The sequence below is a fragment of the Monodelphis domestica genome, chromosome 4 (genome assembly GCF_027887165.1).
Source record: "Monodelphis domestica isolate mMonDom1 chromosome 4, mMonDom1.pri, whole genome shotgun sequence".
Classification (NCBI taxonomy): domain Eukaryota; kingdom Metazoa; phylum Chordata; class Mammalia; order Didelphimorphia; family Didelphidae; genus Monodelphis; species Monodelphis domestica.
In genome coordinates this window covers 264,252,020-264,258,019 of record NC_077230.1, presented here as the reverse complement: position 1 = coordinate 264,258,019, position 6,000 = coordinate 264,252,020, and positions in this window count along the sequence as shown.

Genomic DNA, 6,000 nt, shown 5'->3' with positions numbered 1-6,000 from the left:
CCAGGGGTTAAAGGTCTATTGACTCAAAACATAGATCCCATGCAACAAATTGGGTGTGAAATGATGGTCCATTTCTCCTTGCTTTTAACCGTGTGACTTGAGATTCAAAATTGAAGTTTTGATCTGTCTCATTTATCCTTTTAGGCAGTGGAAAGTCCTCAGACCCAAAGCATGATCTATGGTACCCTTGCAGCCAGGATTTCAGAGTGGATGTTGCTGCCAGCCCAGAAGGGAAACTATGAGAAACCAGGGTCCTGGGATACATGCCCAGAGGAGGTTTGAACTTGGGATTTGATAGAATTGTTCTATAAAGGAACTAAATTAAGCTCTAAAACCTAATCCCCCTTCCTATCCAAAGACAGAGATAATATAAGAATAGTATAAAAGGGCTATCCTCAAGAAGTTTGGAAGGGCAGGTTGGAAATATTTCTTGAAATACCTTTGAAGAAAATATTTCTTTGTAAAAGCAAATCTGACTATTAAGTGGCTAAATGGAACTATGCTACCAGGGGACCCCTAAAACTGGAGGAGAATAATCAGGGGGGTTTGTAATCCTTTCTCCTTAAAGGCTCAGTTTCAACCTCCAACATGAAAATTTCCCTGATGCTTCCAGATGGAAATTATCCCTGATTTTTTTTTAATTCTCTAAGGTCTCTTTGATCTCCTCTTCATAATTTAATACAGTTTAGAGCCAACCTTCTGGAGGACAATTTGGAGCTATGCCCAAAGAGCTATAAAACTATACATATTCTTTGACTCAGCAAAACTAATGCTAGATCTGTACTCCAAAAAGATCAAAGAAAAAGTAAAAGGACCTATATGTACAAAAAATATTTATAGTAGCTCTTTTTGTGGTGGCAAAGAATTAGAAATTGAGTAGATGTCCATCGATAGGGGAATCGCTGAACAAATTCTGGTATATGATTATGATGGAATACTACTGTGCTATAAAAAATAACGAGCAGGATCCTTACAGAAAAACCTGGGAAGACTTATGTGAACTGATGCAAAGGAGAATGAGAAGAACCAGGAGAACATTGTACACAGTAATAGCTTTATATAATGATTAACTGTGAATGAGTTAACTATTCTCAGCAGTACAATATCCAAGAGAATTCCAAAGGACTCATAATGAAAACCTATTGACTTGATGAAAGTTGAATGCAAATTTAAGTATACTATTAAAACTTTAAAAAATTTTTGGGTCTGTGTTTTCTTTTGCGACATGGCTAATATGGAAAGCTATTTTGAATGACTGTACATATATAATCTATATAAATTGCTTGCCTTCTCAGAGAGGGAGAAGAGAGGAGGGAGAGAATATAAAACTTAAAATTTTTAAATGTTAAATTTTTTTGTTTATGTTATTGAGAAAAATAGATAAAATTAAGCAAAAATACAGTTTAAATTTGTATTTCTTTTTGTATGTACACATATATAGAATATGGGAAAGAAAGATGATCTTAACCTAGGAAATAAATTACTGTTGATTTAATCTGCATAAAGAAAAGATGAATTCTTTGAACTAGGTTGATAAGCTTTACTTAGTTCCCTAGAAAAATTATACAATTTATTATTAAAGAGAAAGTTTTGGGCCAATTTGGGGGAAAGGAAGTTATAATCACTATAGTGAACAGGAAGTTTATCTAGAATAGCTCATATATGTATATATATATATATATATATGTATATATATATATATACAAGGTATTCCAGATCAGTGGTGTCAGACTTGAAAAGAAATGGAGACCAATCCACTAAACCACAAATATAGATACTAGTGGGTCACAGTTGGACTTGGAAAACCATATATTAGCATCATTTATATTGTATTGTATTTTTATTTATTCAGTTGAATATTTCCCAGTTATATTTTAATTTGGTTTGGTCCAGACTCAGGAGTGCTGTAGGCTACACGTGACCCACAGGGCAGATGTTTGACACCTCGGGGCCAGATGAAGCATAATGAAGATCTTAATTAAACTCAGGCAGAGAATGAGTAGAAAGGACTGTTCATACTGCCATGTGTACTTATCAAGTGGTCAGTCAGTGTCTCTGTCTTGGAGGGAAATGTTGCTATAATTAGCCCCAGCTAACTAGTTAGCATCATTCTCTTAAGGTTAAATAGCCACAGAATAAAAGAGCTGAGAAAAAGAGTTGGTAAATGTAGCATTTGTAAGAAATGGGCCAAATGCTAAACAAAATGTCCCATTAGCCCATGAAATAAAATTCTATGGGATCTTCGAACCTCACAGTTGAGTTCATCCTCTCGTCCAAAACACCACCTTGTGCCAAAGAAAGATGAGCAAGAAAGGAAATTCCAAGTTATCTAGTACAACCCTTACATTTCCCAGAGAAGAAAAAAGAACTGCAAGAATTAAAAGACTAGCTTAGGATCATATAGCTAGAAAGGTTAGACCTCGAGGTTCTCCAATCCTGGTCTAATACACTATTTTTCATTTATTGTTTAATGGAAACATTTTAAATCTCAGCCACTCTCACCTCTATCTTGGAAGTAACATCATATTTGATTAATAATCTTGCTGATTGCAGTCTAATCACTATGATTAAGAAGCTGTATTTTCTTACCCCCGTTTCCCCCCACAGGCAGGTAGGGGGCCCAGTAAATAGAGCATCAGACCTGGAGTCACACATACTAGCTATGTGACCCGGGCAAGTCATTTAACCCCATTTGCCTCAGTTTCTCTTGGCTTTGCTAATTATAGAGCAGGTCAACAGCCCTGGATCAAGGGGGCAGCAATCTTAACCATTTAATTAACTGTGAAACCATCGACTATCACCTAACAATGTCACATCCAGAATCAGAAACACCTAATGTGTGGTTTAGAATGTTATTTATCAAAGCCAGTGGATTGGCTAGGGGAAAAGATCTTTTTTGTGTTTGGAGGAGATACTGCTAAGTTCTGATTAGTGCAAATAATCAGACCCCTGACGTGGTCACATTATTCAAATTCATATCACACATTTTCATTAGGCTAGAACCAATCATCATATTTTACATAATTGTAACTTTGAATAGTGTGAATTCAAATACATATGACCACTTTAGGGGATTCATTACTGATATTAATCAGAAACTAGACATTTTTTAATTAAAAAAAAAAGTCTTACCTTCAGACTTGGAATCAAGACGATGTACTGATTCCAAAGGAAAAGGATGGTGGTAAGAGCTGGGCAATGGGGGTTAACTGATTTGCCCAAAGTCACACAGGTAGGAAGGATCTGTGGTCAGATTTGAATCCAGGACCACCCCTCTCTAGGCCTGGCTCTCTATCCATTGGGTCACCTAGTTGCACCCATCCTCGATATATTCTTTATCATCCTTGACTGATGCATCATTATAGGTGGAGAGAGAACTCTGGCTTGGCTGAGTTGGGAACAGGATTCCCTGCACACACAGGGGATTTTCATTGGGTGCTAAGTCAAAAGTATGAGATAAGTAGCATAACTGGATGCTAACTGGCTGAGAGTTATATTTTTAAGGGAAGTTAAGTAGCTCCAAGTTCCTCAGAATTGTCCTAGGTCATTTTATCTCTGAGATTAGCTAAATATCACAGTTGACCATTCTACAATATTGCTGTTACTATGTTCTGCTTTTTTCACTCTGCTTCATGTAGGTCTTTCTAGCTCTTTCTGAAATCATTCTGCTCACTGCTTCTAAAGCTTCCTCAGAGGGGAGAGAAGCTTTAAGGTAGGAAGATAGAGACAGGATAGAAGTTTTAGATACCATGAGGGGGATGACGGAGTCAAATTAGAGATATGAAGTGGCAGGAATGAGTCTTTATTAATTTTCCATAAGCCACAGCCAAGCTTTGATCAAAGGACCCTTCTGAAGGCTTTTACCAGTCCAGAGATCCACATTTAATACCACACAGGTCAGAGAGATGATAGAGAAAGATTAGAAATGGAGCCTGGCCCAAGGCCAGGCTCCAGCAAGGACAGCCATCAGCTAGCCTGAAAGAGAGAGAGAGAGAGAGGCGGAGCTTGCTGGACTATATATAATCTTTGATATGCAAATATACACAGTACATAGGGATGATTCTCATTGGTTAATGACAAGGTATAGGTGTGGTTTCTCTTAACCAGGTGAGCACAAAGAAACCTATGTTCCCGCCTAACCTGGGGGAAGCTGGAGTCAAGGGTCAAAGGCTTTCCCAGCCATGTGCAATACTGAGCATGCTCTCAAAGACTCTCTGTACATACCAACTGTTCCCCTTGCCCATAGCTAGGGGTGGACTGCTACATCTTCTTATAGCATAATAGTATTCCATCACCAACATATACCACAATTTGTTCAGCCATTCCTCCTTTGATGGACTTCCCTTCTATTTGCAATTCTTTGCCTCCACAAAAAGGGATGCTATAAATATTTTTGTACAAGCAGGGCCTTTCCCCCTTTTTTATCTTTTTTGGGATACAGATCTAGAAATGGGATTACTGGATCAGAGTATGCATTGTTTAACAGCCCTTCGGGTATAGCTCCAAATTGCCCTCCAGAATGGTTAGATCAGTTCACAGCTCCACCAACAATGCATTAGTGACCCAAATTTGCAGCATCCCCTTCAATATTGATCACTTTCTTTTACTTTCATATTGGCCAATCTGATAGTGAGCTATTTTAATTTACATTTCTCTAATCAAGAAGGATTCAGAACATTTTTTCATATGATTTTTGATAGCTTTGATTTCTACATCTGAAAACTGTTTATTCATATCCTTTGACTATTTGTGTATTGGAGAATGACTTACCATACATTTGACTTAGTTCTTTATATATTTAAGAAATGAGACTCTTATCAGAGAAATTTATTATAAAAATTTCCCCCCAGTTTATTGTTTCCCTTCTAATCTTGGTTACATTGGTTTTGTTTGTATAAAAACTTTTAAACTTAATATAGTCAAAATTATTCATTTTATATCTTGTAAAGTTCTCTATCTTTTGGTCATAAATTCTTTCCTTCCCTAAGATCCGATAGGTAAACTTCTCTGTTCCCCCAATTTACTTATGATTTCACTCTTTATGTTTTAATCATATACCATTAGGGTTTGAGATATTGGTCTATACCTAGTTTCTGCCATACTTTTTTCCAGTTTTCCCAGCAGTTTTTATCAAATAGTGATTTCTTTTTTTTTTAACCCTTACCTTCCATCTTGGAGTCAATACTGTGTATTGGCTCCAAGGCAGAAGAGTGGTAAGGGCTAGGCAATGGGGGTCAAGTGACTTGCCCAGGGTCACACAACTGGGAAGTGTCTGAGGCCAGATTTGAACCTAGGACCTCCCATCTCTAGGGCTGACTCTCAATCCACTGAGCCACCCAGCTGCCCCCTCAAATAGTGATTTCTTATCCCAAAAGTTGGGATCTTTGAATTTATCAAACATTAGATTGCTGAGGTCATTTACCCCCAGTCTATTTCATTGATCCACCCTTCTATTTTTTTAGCCAGTACCAGTTTGTTTTATAGTACAGTTTAAGATCTGGTACCATCAGGAAACTATCCTTAACATTTTTTTTTCATTAGTTCCCTGGATATTCTTGATCTTTTGTTCTTCCAGATGAATTTTGTTATTATTTTTTCTAGCTCTATAAAATAGATTTTTGGTAGTTTGACTGGTATGACATTGAATAAGGAAATTAATTCTAAGAAGATTAGAAAAAATTTTAATTGACTCTTCATATCCTTATACTAATTTATCAATTAGAGAATAGCTTTTATTTCTATAAATTTTAATATCCTAGAAAGGAAACCTTTATAAGAGAAATTGATTATAAATATTTTTCCAGATAGTTATTTCTCTTTTCCTCTTAAATTTATGATGTTTGTACAAAAACTTAAATTTTATGTAATCACAAGTATCCTTTTTTCTTTCTGTTCCTTTCTTTTTGAGTCAATATTTTTTCTATCCATAGATATGATAGATAGCTTTCCTCATGTTTCTCCATTTTAAAAAGTGATAGCACCTTAAAATTTTAGATTATG